Genomic DNA, 10,381 nt, shown 5'->3' with positions numbered 1-10,381 from the left:
CATGGTAGTTGGCGATTAATGGAGTTTGCCTACAACAACTTTCATTCGAGCTTAAGGTTGGCAGCTTATGAAGCATTATATGGTAAGAAGTGCAGGACTCCAATTTGTTAGGATGAAGTTGGAGAAAAGTAGTTAATTGGTTTAGAAATTTTACAGATGACAATTGAGAAGATTCAATTAATCCGGGATCGACTAAAGGAAGCTTAAGATAGACAAAAGAGTTATGCAGACTTAAAAAGGGTACCAATTAAACATATTATGGGTGACAAGGTTTTCCTTAATATTTCACCATGGAAAGGAGTACTACGGTTTGATAAAAGAGGAAAATTAAGCCCAAGGTACATTGGTCTATTTGAGGTGATTGAAAGGATTGGTCCAGTAGCTTATAGATTGGCTTTACCTCTAGAATTATCTCAAATTCATGATGTTTTCCATGTTTCTATATTAAGAAGGTATAGGAGTGATCTTAGTCATATTTTACAAGCTCAACCTTTAGAAATAAAGGATAATTTGTCTTACGAGGAAAGACCGGTTGCCATTTTAGATAAAGAAGTTAAAGAGTTAAGAAACAAGACTATTCCTTTAGTGAAAGTATTATGGAAACATCATGGAAATGAGGAAGCAACTTGGGGGTGGGAGGAGGATATCAGAAACTAATACTCTAATCTGTTTAATTTTGAGGATAAAATTTCATAAGGTGGGGAGAATTGTCACACCCGTATTCTAAGTATGTATTCATCCTTTTAGCATTGCACACATCAAAGCTTGAAGAGTTGGATTCAAATTCAAGGCTCATTAATCTAATTTAGTTTATTGGGCTTGAATAAATCTAATATGGGCTTAATGAGCATAAAGGAGCACATAAGGGAGTTTGGGCCTAATTAGGTCCACCAAAGATGACCCATGCATGTGACTTAAAGAAACTAAGGATTCTTACTCCTAATGTGCTGCTACATAGTATTTTAGGAGTATTAGGACTTTATTTTTAGTTAACTCTTTTAGTTGGGATGTTGATCTCTATCCTATTTGAGCTATAATTCCTTAATAGCTTAGAATTAGGGTTTTCTAAAGGCTATAAAAGCCTAGTACGGATTTTCGAGCTCATGGATTGATGATTAATATATTTTGTGAGTTTGTACTCTATTCTTAGTTCTTGTTGGAGCTAATTTGAACTTATCAAGCAATTCATTGTTTATGGCGTTCAAATCCGACTTATCAACTTAGAATCCATACTAAATTGTGGCGTCTTTTGCCTCTAATACCTTAGGTTTGATAATATACTTAAAGGGTCTAAGGTTTCCATTGACCTAGTTCTTATCATAAAAGACTCCATTGTATACGAGTTTATTCCTTTGATATAGGTTAGGTTCGTATCACAAAAGACTCCATTGTATTAAGAAAAACATCCTCACTTTTCACCAATTCAACTTTTGCCTCATCCTCATCATCATTAATGATTTCTTCAATTTTGAATTCACACAAGGATAGATAATTATTATTTTTCTCACAATCTTCAATCATCGTGTCTTTAAAATCTTCATTGACTTCAATAGAGTAATTTACCTCTTTTACATCATCTTGATTACTTTTCAATGTTGGCTTATGCTCAGCTTTATTTTGGAGATGCTTAGTGTCACAACCAAATTTATTTATTTCTTTTTATTAATAATTAATATTCATTAGCATGTCATTAAACATGTCATTTGTATCATGATTATATATGATCTATTTTATTATATTATGTGGTAGATAAATAAATTATTTAGTTACATATTGATTTAATTGAAAAGTAATGATTTTGGACTAAATTGAAAAGTTAGAAAGAAAGAGGATTAAATTGTAATTTGCCTATTTCCACACCAATATACCACCTCTTTCATTTGTTCTTATCTACGTATGCTTTCCAATTTCCTTTTCTTCTTTGTCTCTCTCATTTTTTCCTTTCCTTCTTCAACTTTGATTTTCCAAATCAAACTCTACAACTTTTAGTAAGTGAAAATCAAATTCTTCTTTTAAGCTTGAAAGATTTGGGCTTTCTTAATCAAGGAAAACAAAGGTTCATCCAAAGGCAAGGAAGTGGTAAGAGAAAGCGAATAGGATTACTTTGTTATCCTATAACTTTTAGTAAGTATTTAATAGACTAAACTTTGTGTATATTGAGTAGGGGCTATTTGATTACTTGATAATTTCTTGGTTGGTGAGTTGATATTAGTTATATTTTGGGTTATAAAGTGAATTGATTGTGATGTGTTGTGAAGTGAATTGATTGTGATGTGTTGTGAAGTGAAATGATTGTGATTAAGGATTGATGACTTTTATGGATATTGTGTGATCGGAAAGAAAATGGTAGGCGGATAGCTACGAGTATGTGAGATGGCAAGGCGGCCGGTGGATAGTCTTGTCAAGTGGTCTTGAAATTTAAAATGTGAGGAAATGTAAGGATGAGTCATCGATCCTAATTTGATAGAAATAATGTGGAATTGAATTATTTGACTTGGTTGAGTTTGAGATTATTTGCATTCGTGAGATGAAATTATATGTTTATGAGAATAATGAAATGGTTGATTTTGTGATTGTTAGTTAAGTGTTGGTATAATTTTATATTGATAAAGATTTGATAATTCTAGCCTAATATACTATAGTTTAGTAAATTAAATGCTTATTGAGTAGCTCATTCCTTAGCAATTTTTTAGTTAGTCTTGATTGTAGATAGCCTTAGTGTGCATTGCTCTTTTGCATCGATCAATATTATCGGTGGGCGGAGGAGTTATCTAAAGCATTAGGGCATTTTGGGAACTTGTGTGAATTAAACTCATGTGTAAATATTTCTTATATATATTAAGTATGTCATGCCACTTAAATTGTATGAATGTATATTGTAACTAAGTAGTAAATTATGTTTGTAAAGTTATATATATATATATATTGCTATTCAATGGGAAGTTTGAGTTGGGGTGTTATAGTTTTGGTATCGGAGCGGGGATTAGACCATTGGGACATAAGTTTGAGTACTTATATTTGTGTTTATGTTATGTTATATGAAGGTGTGTATGTGTTGTGATATGTTAAAGTGAGTTAGAATTTTTAATATGTTCCAATATGTTAAATGCTTGTGTGATTGAATTGATGGGAATAGAGGGATTAAGAGCATAACATGCAAGCATATAGTAATTATGCACAACCATTTATTGTTGTGAAGTTTGTTAATGATATAGGCATGGATGAGCACTCCAGCGCCCAAGATGGGTTCACATTCGCCCTCATGCACATCATATTGAACAAGAACAGGATGCATGAAAATGAACAATACAAGGAAAAGTCAAGGGTATGCTCTAAAGAAATAGCAAGAGTTAAGAAGATTAGCTCAACAACGACCACCACCTCCACTAAACGTACTCGCATTGGATGCAAACTTTGGAAAGTTAAGAAAGCATGGCGGAAAGAGTTCGAGGGACAAGCGATCCAATTGTAGCAGAGGAATGGCTAAAGTCTCATTAAAGGTGTGTTTACACAATTTAATACCCAACCGACAACCCAAATGAAAGTGAGGTATGCAACCTCATTATTTCTTAAGGATGCTAGAAAGCGGTGGGAGGCAGTCCTGTGTAGCCAAACACAACCATTGACAATGACATGGGAAGAATTCTTAAAGGAGTTCAAGATGAAGTATATGCCACCAATATATCAAGAGAGGAAGAAACTTGAATTCCTTGAATTGAAACAAAATGAGATGTCCTCGTATTGCGACTATGAATTACAATTTACAAGGTTATCTAGGTATGCACCGGAGGAAGTGGCAACCGATGAACCAAGAGAAATAGATTTGAGAGGGTTTGAGATTGAGATTCGTGAAAAGTTGGCAGCAACCACCTACCTTTATTGCTTTATTGGAAGCCGCAACAAGAGCGTAAGAATTATTCTTAGAAAGAAATATATTAGAAGCAAAGAAAAAGAAGATAATTGGGACATTTACTCCATCTTTCTAGAGGTACCTCATTTACACCTAGGGGAGGATCGGGAGGTCGCACGAGGAGGTTTTAGAGGAAGGGTAGTTATCGTTTAGAGGGCCAAGTAGTATAACTGGGTAGAAGTGGTGGATCGTGAACATGCGAGGTAATCGGGTTTACGGCTTGGTAGAGGATATAGACCCGCTTGTGGCACTTGTGGAAGGACCCATTCGTGAGAGTGTTGGGGACCGAGAGTGTGTTTGTTATAGATGTGGGAAACCGGCATTATGCCAATGAGTGTGTGGTAGGTAGAGGGAGCATCGAGTACCTACCATTCAGAGGACAAAGTAGTGTTGGGGATAATGTAGTACCTACAACGATCGGTCGTGGTAGAGGTAGGGAGGTAGAAGTGCATTCGCTACAAGATATGTCCATATTGAAGATGCGAACCAATCCTTACTGCAGCAAGAGTGTATGTATGTTACGAGGCGGGAAGCAACTACTTCTCCGAGATAATAATCGTATAATTCCTATTTGTAGGCATGATGCATATGTGTTAGTTGACCGGATCTACATGTTCATTCATTTCATGTGATTTTGCATTGAAAATGCATTGTGCCATTGAATCTTTAGGACATGATATTTGTGTTTCGATGCCCTACCTTTGGAGGAGTAATAATGGTGAATATCGTAGTTCGGCTTGCGTGATGATTTGTGGTACAAATATGTCAAGAGACCTAATTGTGATCAATTTGAGATTTTGATGTGATATTGGCAATGGATTGGTTATCTAGAAATCATGTCATAGTTGTTTGTTTAACGAAGGAAGTAAAATGGTTATAGATGGGGAAATAAAAATAGTGTTCACGGGTGATGGAAAATTGTACCTACATGTTTGATTTCACTGCCATCGCTTTTCATTTAATGAAATTTGGGTGTGATGCTTATCTTGTGAATGTGGTAGACACTTTGGAATTGTTAGTCCAGGGTTTCTGAGGTACCAATAGTCAAAGAATTCCCGGATGTATTTCTAGAAGAATTACTCGGATTGCCACCTCAACGAGAAGTGGATTTTGAAATTGAAACTATTCCAGGAGTTGCTCCTATTTCTATAGCACCTTATAGAATGGCACACGGTAATTACAAATTGAAAAAGCAACGAGGATTTATTGGAGAAAGGTTATATTCGACCTAGTATATCACCGTAGGGGAGCTCCGGATGTTGTTTGTGAAGAAAAAGGATGGAAGTATGAGACTTTGCATTGATTATAGGAAGTTGAACCAAGTTACTATCAAGAACAAATATCCTTTACCTCGCATTGATGATTTGCTTGATCAACTCGGGTAGGGCAAGCGTATTCTCAAAATTGACTTGAGATCCGGGTATTGGCAATTAAAGGTTAGAGAGACTTCTATACCTAAAAGCGGCATTTCGGACACGATATGGTCATTATGAGTTTGTTGTTATGCCATTTGGTTTGACCAATGCACCTGCAGACATTCATGTCTTTGATGAATAATATTTTTCAACCATATCTTGATCAATTTGTGATAGTCTTCATTGATGATATTCGATATACTCCGAAATTCGAAGACCATGAACATCATTTAAGAATAGCATTACAAACTTTGAGAGAAAAAGCAGTTATATGGTAAGTTCGGAAATGTGAGTTACGGATGAATAACATTGCATTTTTGGGGCATATTATATACGCACAAGGTGTTCATAGGACCCATCTAAGGTGAAGGCTATTCGGAGTGGGAATCACCAAGAAATATTTCAGTTCGTAGTTTTCTAGGATTGGTGGTACTATAGAAGATTCGTGAAGAACTTCTCCATTTTAGCAAAGCCATTGACTAATCATTAAAGAAACAAGTGACTTTTCGAGGAATGATAAATGTCAAGCTAGTTTTGAGGAGTTGAAAAATAGATTGATTACTGACCTATACTTACATTACCTATACAAGGAGGGAATATGTAGTCTATCTGGATGCTTCACTTAATGGTTTGGGTTGTGTATTGATGCGAATGGAAGGGTTATTGCTTATGCTTCTAGACAACTTAAACCTCATGAACAAAATTATCCTACAAATGATTTAGAATTGGCTGCAATTATACATGCTTTGAAAACTTGGAGACATTATCTTTATGGAGAGACATTTGGATATTCGACCACAAAAGCTTAAAGTACATACCTACACGAAAGAGTTGAACCTCGCAACGAAGATGGATGGAATTATTGAAGGATTATGATTGTACCATTGATTATCACCGGGAAAAGCAAATGTTGTGGCGGATGCACTTAGTAGGAAGACTTTGGAAAGGGTTGCGGTATGATTTCATATCAGATGAGTTCCTTAATTTCGCTAAGAGCTATGGATATGCATTTTTCTATAAAGAATGGGGTATTATTGACTACAATGAAGACTAGTCCCCGGATACTAGATGAGATCAAACATGCACAAGGTAGTGATGCATACTTAAGAGATTCTGAGAAGAAGGTGCAAGATGGTAAGACAAGTGAACTAATCGAGCGAGATGATGGAATGTGGGTTATGAAAACCAGAGTATATGTACCTAATGTAGCCGCATTGAAACAAAAGATTCTTTGGGAGGCTCACAATTCTCCTTATTCAATGCACCAGGGAGTACAAAATGTATAACAATTTGAAGCCACATTATTGGTGGTCGGGCATGAAGAGGAAGTTGCAGAATATGTAGCTAAATGCCTAACTTGTCAACAAGTGAAAGAGTAACATCAATCACTGCGGGTAAATTACAATCTTTAATTATACGAGTGGAAATGGGAAAGAATTACTATGGACTTTGTTGTTGGTTTGCCTCGCACTTTTAGGAGAAATGATGCTATTTGGGTAATAGTTGATAGGTTAACAAAATCGCGCACTTTTACCTATTCAAGAGAATGATTCATTGGATAAGCTAGCCAACTTGTATGTGAAAGAAATTGTTAGGTTGCATGGTGTACCTATCTCCATTGTTTCAAGCAGGGATCCTCGGTTTACATCTCATTTCGGAAGAGCTTACAAGTGGCAATGGGAACTAAATTGCATTTCGATCTTGCTTTTCATCCTCAAACAGATGGGCAATCTGAGAGAACTATTCAAACTTTTGAAGACATGTTACGGGCTTGTGCATTAGAGTATAGCGGAAATTGGGATGAGCAGTACCACTTATGGAATTTGCTTATAATAATAGTTTTCATTCTAGTATTGGTATGCCACCATACGAGGCATTATATGGGAGAAAATGTAGAAGCCCTATATGTTGGGATGTAGAAGGGTTGAGACAATTGGAAGGTCTGAAATTATTCAAGAACAAGAGACAAGATACAAGTTGCGAAGCAATGTATCAAGGCCGCACAAGATAGACAGGAAAAGCTATGCGAGATAAACACGAAGGAAATTGAGTATGAAGTTGGGGATAAGGTTTTCTTGAGAGTATCACCATGGAGGGTATCCTTCGATTTGGTAAACAAGGTAAACTAAGTCCTCGATATATCGGTAGTATGAGATTTTAGAGCGGGTTGGTCCTTTAGCCTATAGACTTGCATTACCCCGGAGTTAGCTCAAGTACATAATGTTTTCCATATTTCTATGCCGACGATATCGATCGATCCTAGCCATGTCATCAAGATACTGAAATTGAAGTTTCGAGAAACTCACATATGTTGAAGAACCGATTCAGGATATTAGGCCAGGGTTAGAAAATTAAGAAACAAGGAAATTCCTATGGTAAAGGTGAAATGGAGTCAACATTCATCTAAGGAAGCAACTTGGGAAGTAGAGAAACATATGATGGATAAATAGGAGCTTATTTGGCATGTCATTGGCGATTAGTTAATTTCGAGGACGAAATTTTTTAAGTGGGTAGGAATTGTCACAACCAAATTTATTTATTTCTTTTTATTAATAATTAATATTCATTAGCATGTCATTAAACATGTCATTTGTATCATGATTATATATGATCTATTTTATTATATTATGTGGTAGATAAATAAATTATTTAGTTACATATTGATTTAATTGAAAAGTAATGATTTTGGACTAAATTGAAAAGTTAGAAAGAAAGAGGATTAAATTGTAATTTGCCTATTTCCACACCAATATACCACCTCTTTCATTTGTTCTTATCTACGTATGCTTTCCAATTTCCTTTTCTTCTTTGTCTCTCTCATTTTTTTTCCTTTCCTTCTTCAACTTTGATTTTCCAAATCAAACTCTACAAAACTTTTAGTAAGTGAAAATCAAATTCTTCTTTTAAGCTTGAAAGATTTGGGCTTTCTTAATCAAGGAAAACAAAGGTTCATCCAAAGGCAAGGAAGTGGTAAGAGAAAAAGAATAGGATTACTTTGTTATCCTATAACTTTTGGTAAGTATTTAATAGACTAAACTTTGTGTATATTGAGTAGGGACTGCTGTTTGATTACTTGATAATTTCTTGGTTGACTGAGTTGATATTAGTTATATTTTTGGCTTGTTATAAAGTGAATTGATTGTGATGTGTTGTGAAGTGAATTGATTGTGATGTGTTGTGAAGTGAAATGATTGTGATTAAGGATTGATGACTTTTATATGGATATTGTGTGATCGGGAAAGTCGAGCCGGATAGCTACCCGAGTATGTGAGATGGCAAGAGGCGGATAGTCTTGTCAAGTGGTTCTTGAAATTTAAAATGTGAGGAAATGTAAGGATGAGTCATCGATCCTAATTTGATAGAAATAATGTGGAATTGAATTATTTGACTTGGTTGAGTTTAAGATTATTTGCATTACGTGAGATGAAATTATATGTTTATGAGAATAATCGAAATGGTTGATTTTGTGATTGTTAGTTAAGTGTTGGTATAATTTTACGTATTGATAAAGATTTGATAATTCTAGCCTAATATACTATAGTTTAGTAAATTAAATGCTTATTAGTCGCTAGCTCATTCCTTAGCAATTTTTTTTTCGAGTTAGTGCGGTTGTAGATAGCCTTAGGTGTGCATTGCTCTTTTGCATCATCAATATTATCGGTGGGCGGAGGAGTTATCTAAAGCATTAGGGCATTTTGGGAACTTGTGTGAATTAAACTCTTGTGTAAATATTTCTTATATATATTAAGTATGTCATGCCACTTAAATTGTATGAATGTATATTGTAACTAAGTAGTAAATTATGTTTATAAAGTTATATATATATATATATATATATATATTGCTATTCAATGGGAAGTTTGAGTTGGGGTGTTATACTTAGCATAACTATAAATCGACTCCTTTAATTTTAAAAGAATTATGCATAATCGAATTGATATCCTTGATAGTATACATGTTTGCATGCTTGATTTTGAGTTATTTTTAAAGCAATTTATGTTTATTTTTTTGTATTAGGACCACCCTGTTTTAGTTTCTTTTATGTCTTAGGTGTTTTTCTAGGTACATCATCAAAGTTAGAGAGAAATCAGATCAAAATCGGGAAAAAACGGACGAATCGGGCGCATTAGATTGTTCAACACGCCCGTGCTGAGGAGCACGATTAGGGTCAAAGGGCATGCTGAAATGCCTTTCCTATGGCAATTTAAAGCAATTTCCAACATAGTTTCCGAGAGTGACACAGCCTAAGACTATGTCTGTGCTGAGGAGCACGGCCAAATCCAAGTCGTGCTGAAGAAGCCCAAATGTACACTTTTAGATCAACACGACATGGATTCAGTACGGCCTAAATCCAGGCCTTGTTGGATCCCAAAACCTAAGTTAAAACAAAAGAAAAAAAAAAAAGGAAAAAAGGGAAAAACATAGGAGAAGAAGAGAACTTTGGACTATTCAAGATAGACATTAAGAGCTAACTTCCAAACGATCAAGAAAAGGAAAGCGAAGACGAATTCTACTTCAAAATCATCAAGATAGCCGTTCTTGAGGATTGGATCCAAGATTCAACTAAAGAAGAAAGAAATATTGAGCTGTAGAGTGTGGATACAGAGTTATTAAAAAGAGGGGATAGCATCTTACCATTTCAGAAAAGGGTGTTCATGTTCTTTTCAATTCTTATCAACTTTGTGTTCCATCCTATTTTATTTTAATCATGAACACATATAACTAACTCTATCAAACCCATTTGCAAGCAATCTTTGGCCATGCTAGGCTTGTTTGGTGCTTAGATGATTGGATTATTGATTTAAGATTGTAGTTTTTATTAAAGTATAATAAAATTTATTGTTCCTCTTCATTATTGAATCAATTTGAGAACTCCTTTGTAATTGAGAAATTCAATTGAGTTTGCACAACTGCTTGTGTGATTAGGTGATTTGCATCATAGAGATAAGTGTAATAGCTTACTAGAATAAGAACTAGACATCTTATTAGCATAATTTAAAGATTAATGCTATTCTAAAATCAATTGTTAGGAAGAGATTCTAACTTTAGATCTTTA

The sequence above is a fragment of the Ricinus communis genome, chromosome 3, assembly GCF_019578655.1.
Source record: "Ricinus communis isolate WT05 ecotype wild-type chromosome 3, ASM1957865v1, whole genome shotgun sequence".
NCBI classification, from domain to species: Eukaryota; Viridiplantae; Streptophyta; class Magnoliopsida; order Malpighiales; family Euphorbiaceae; genus Ricinus; species Ricinus communis.
This window is presented reverse-complemented; position numbering follows the sequence as displayed.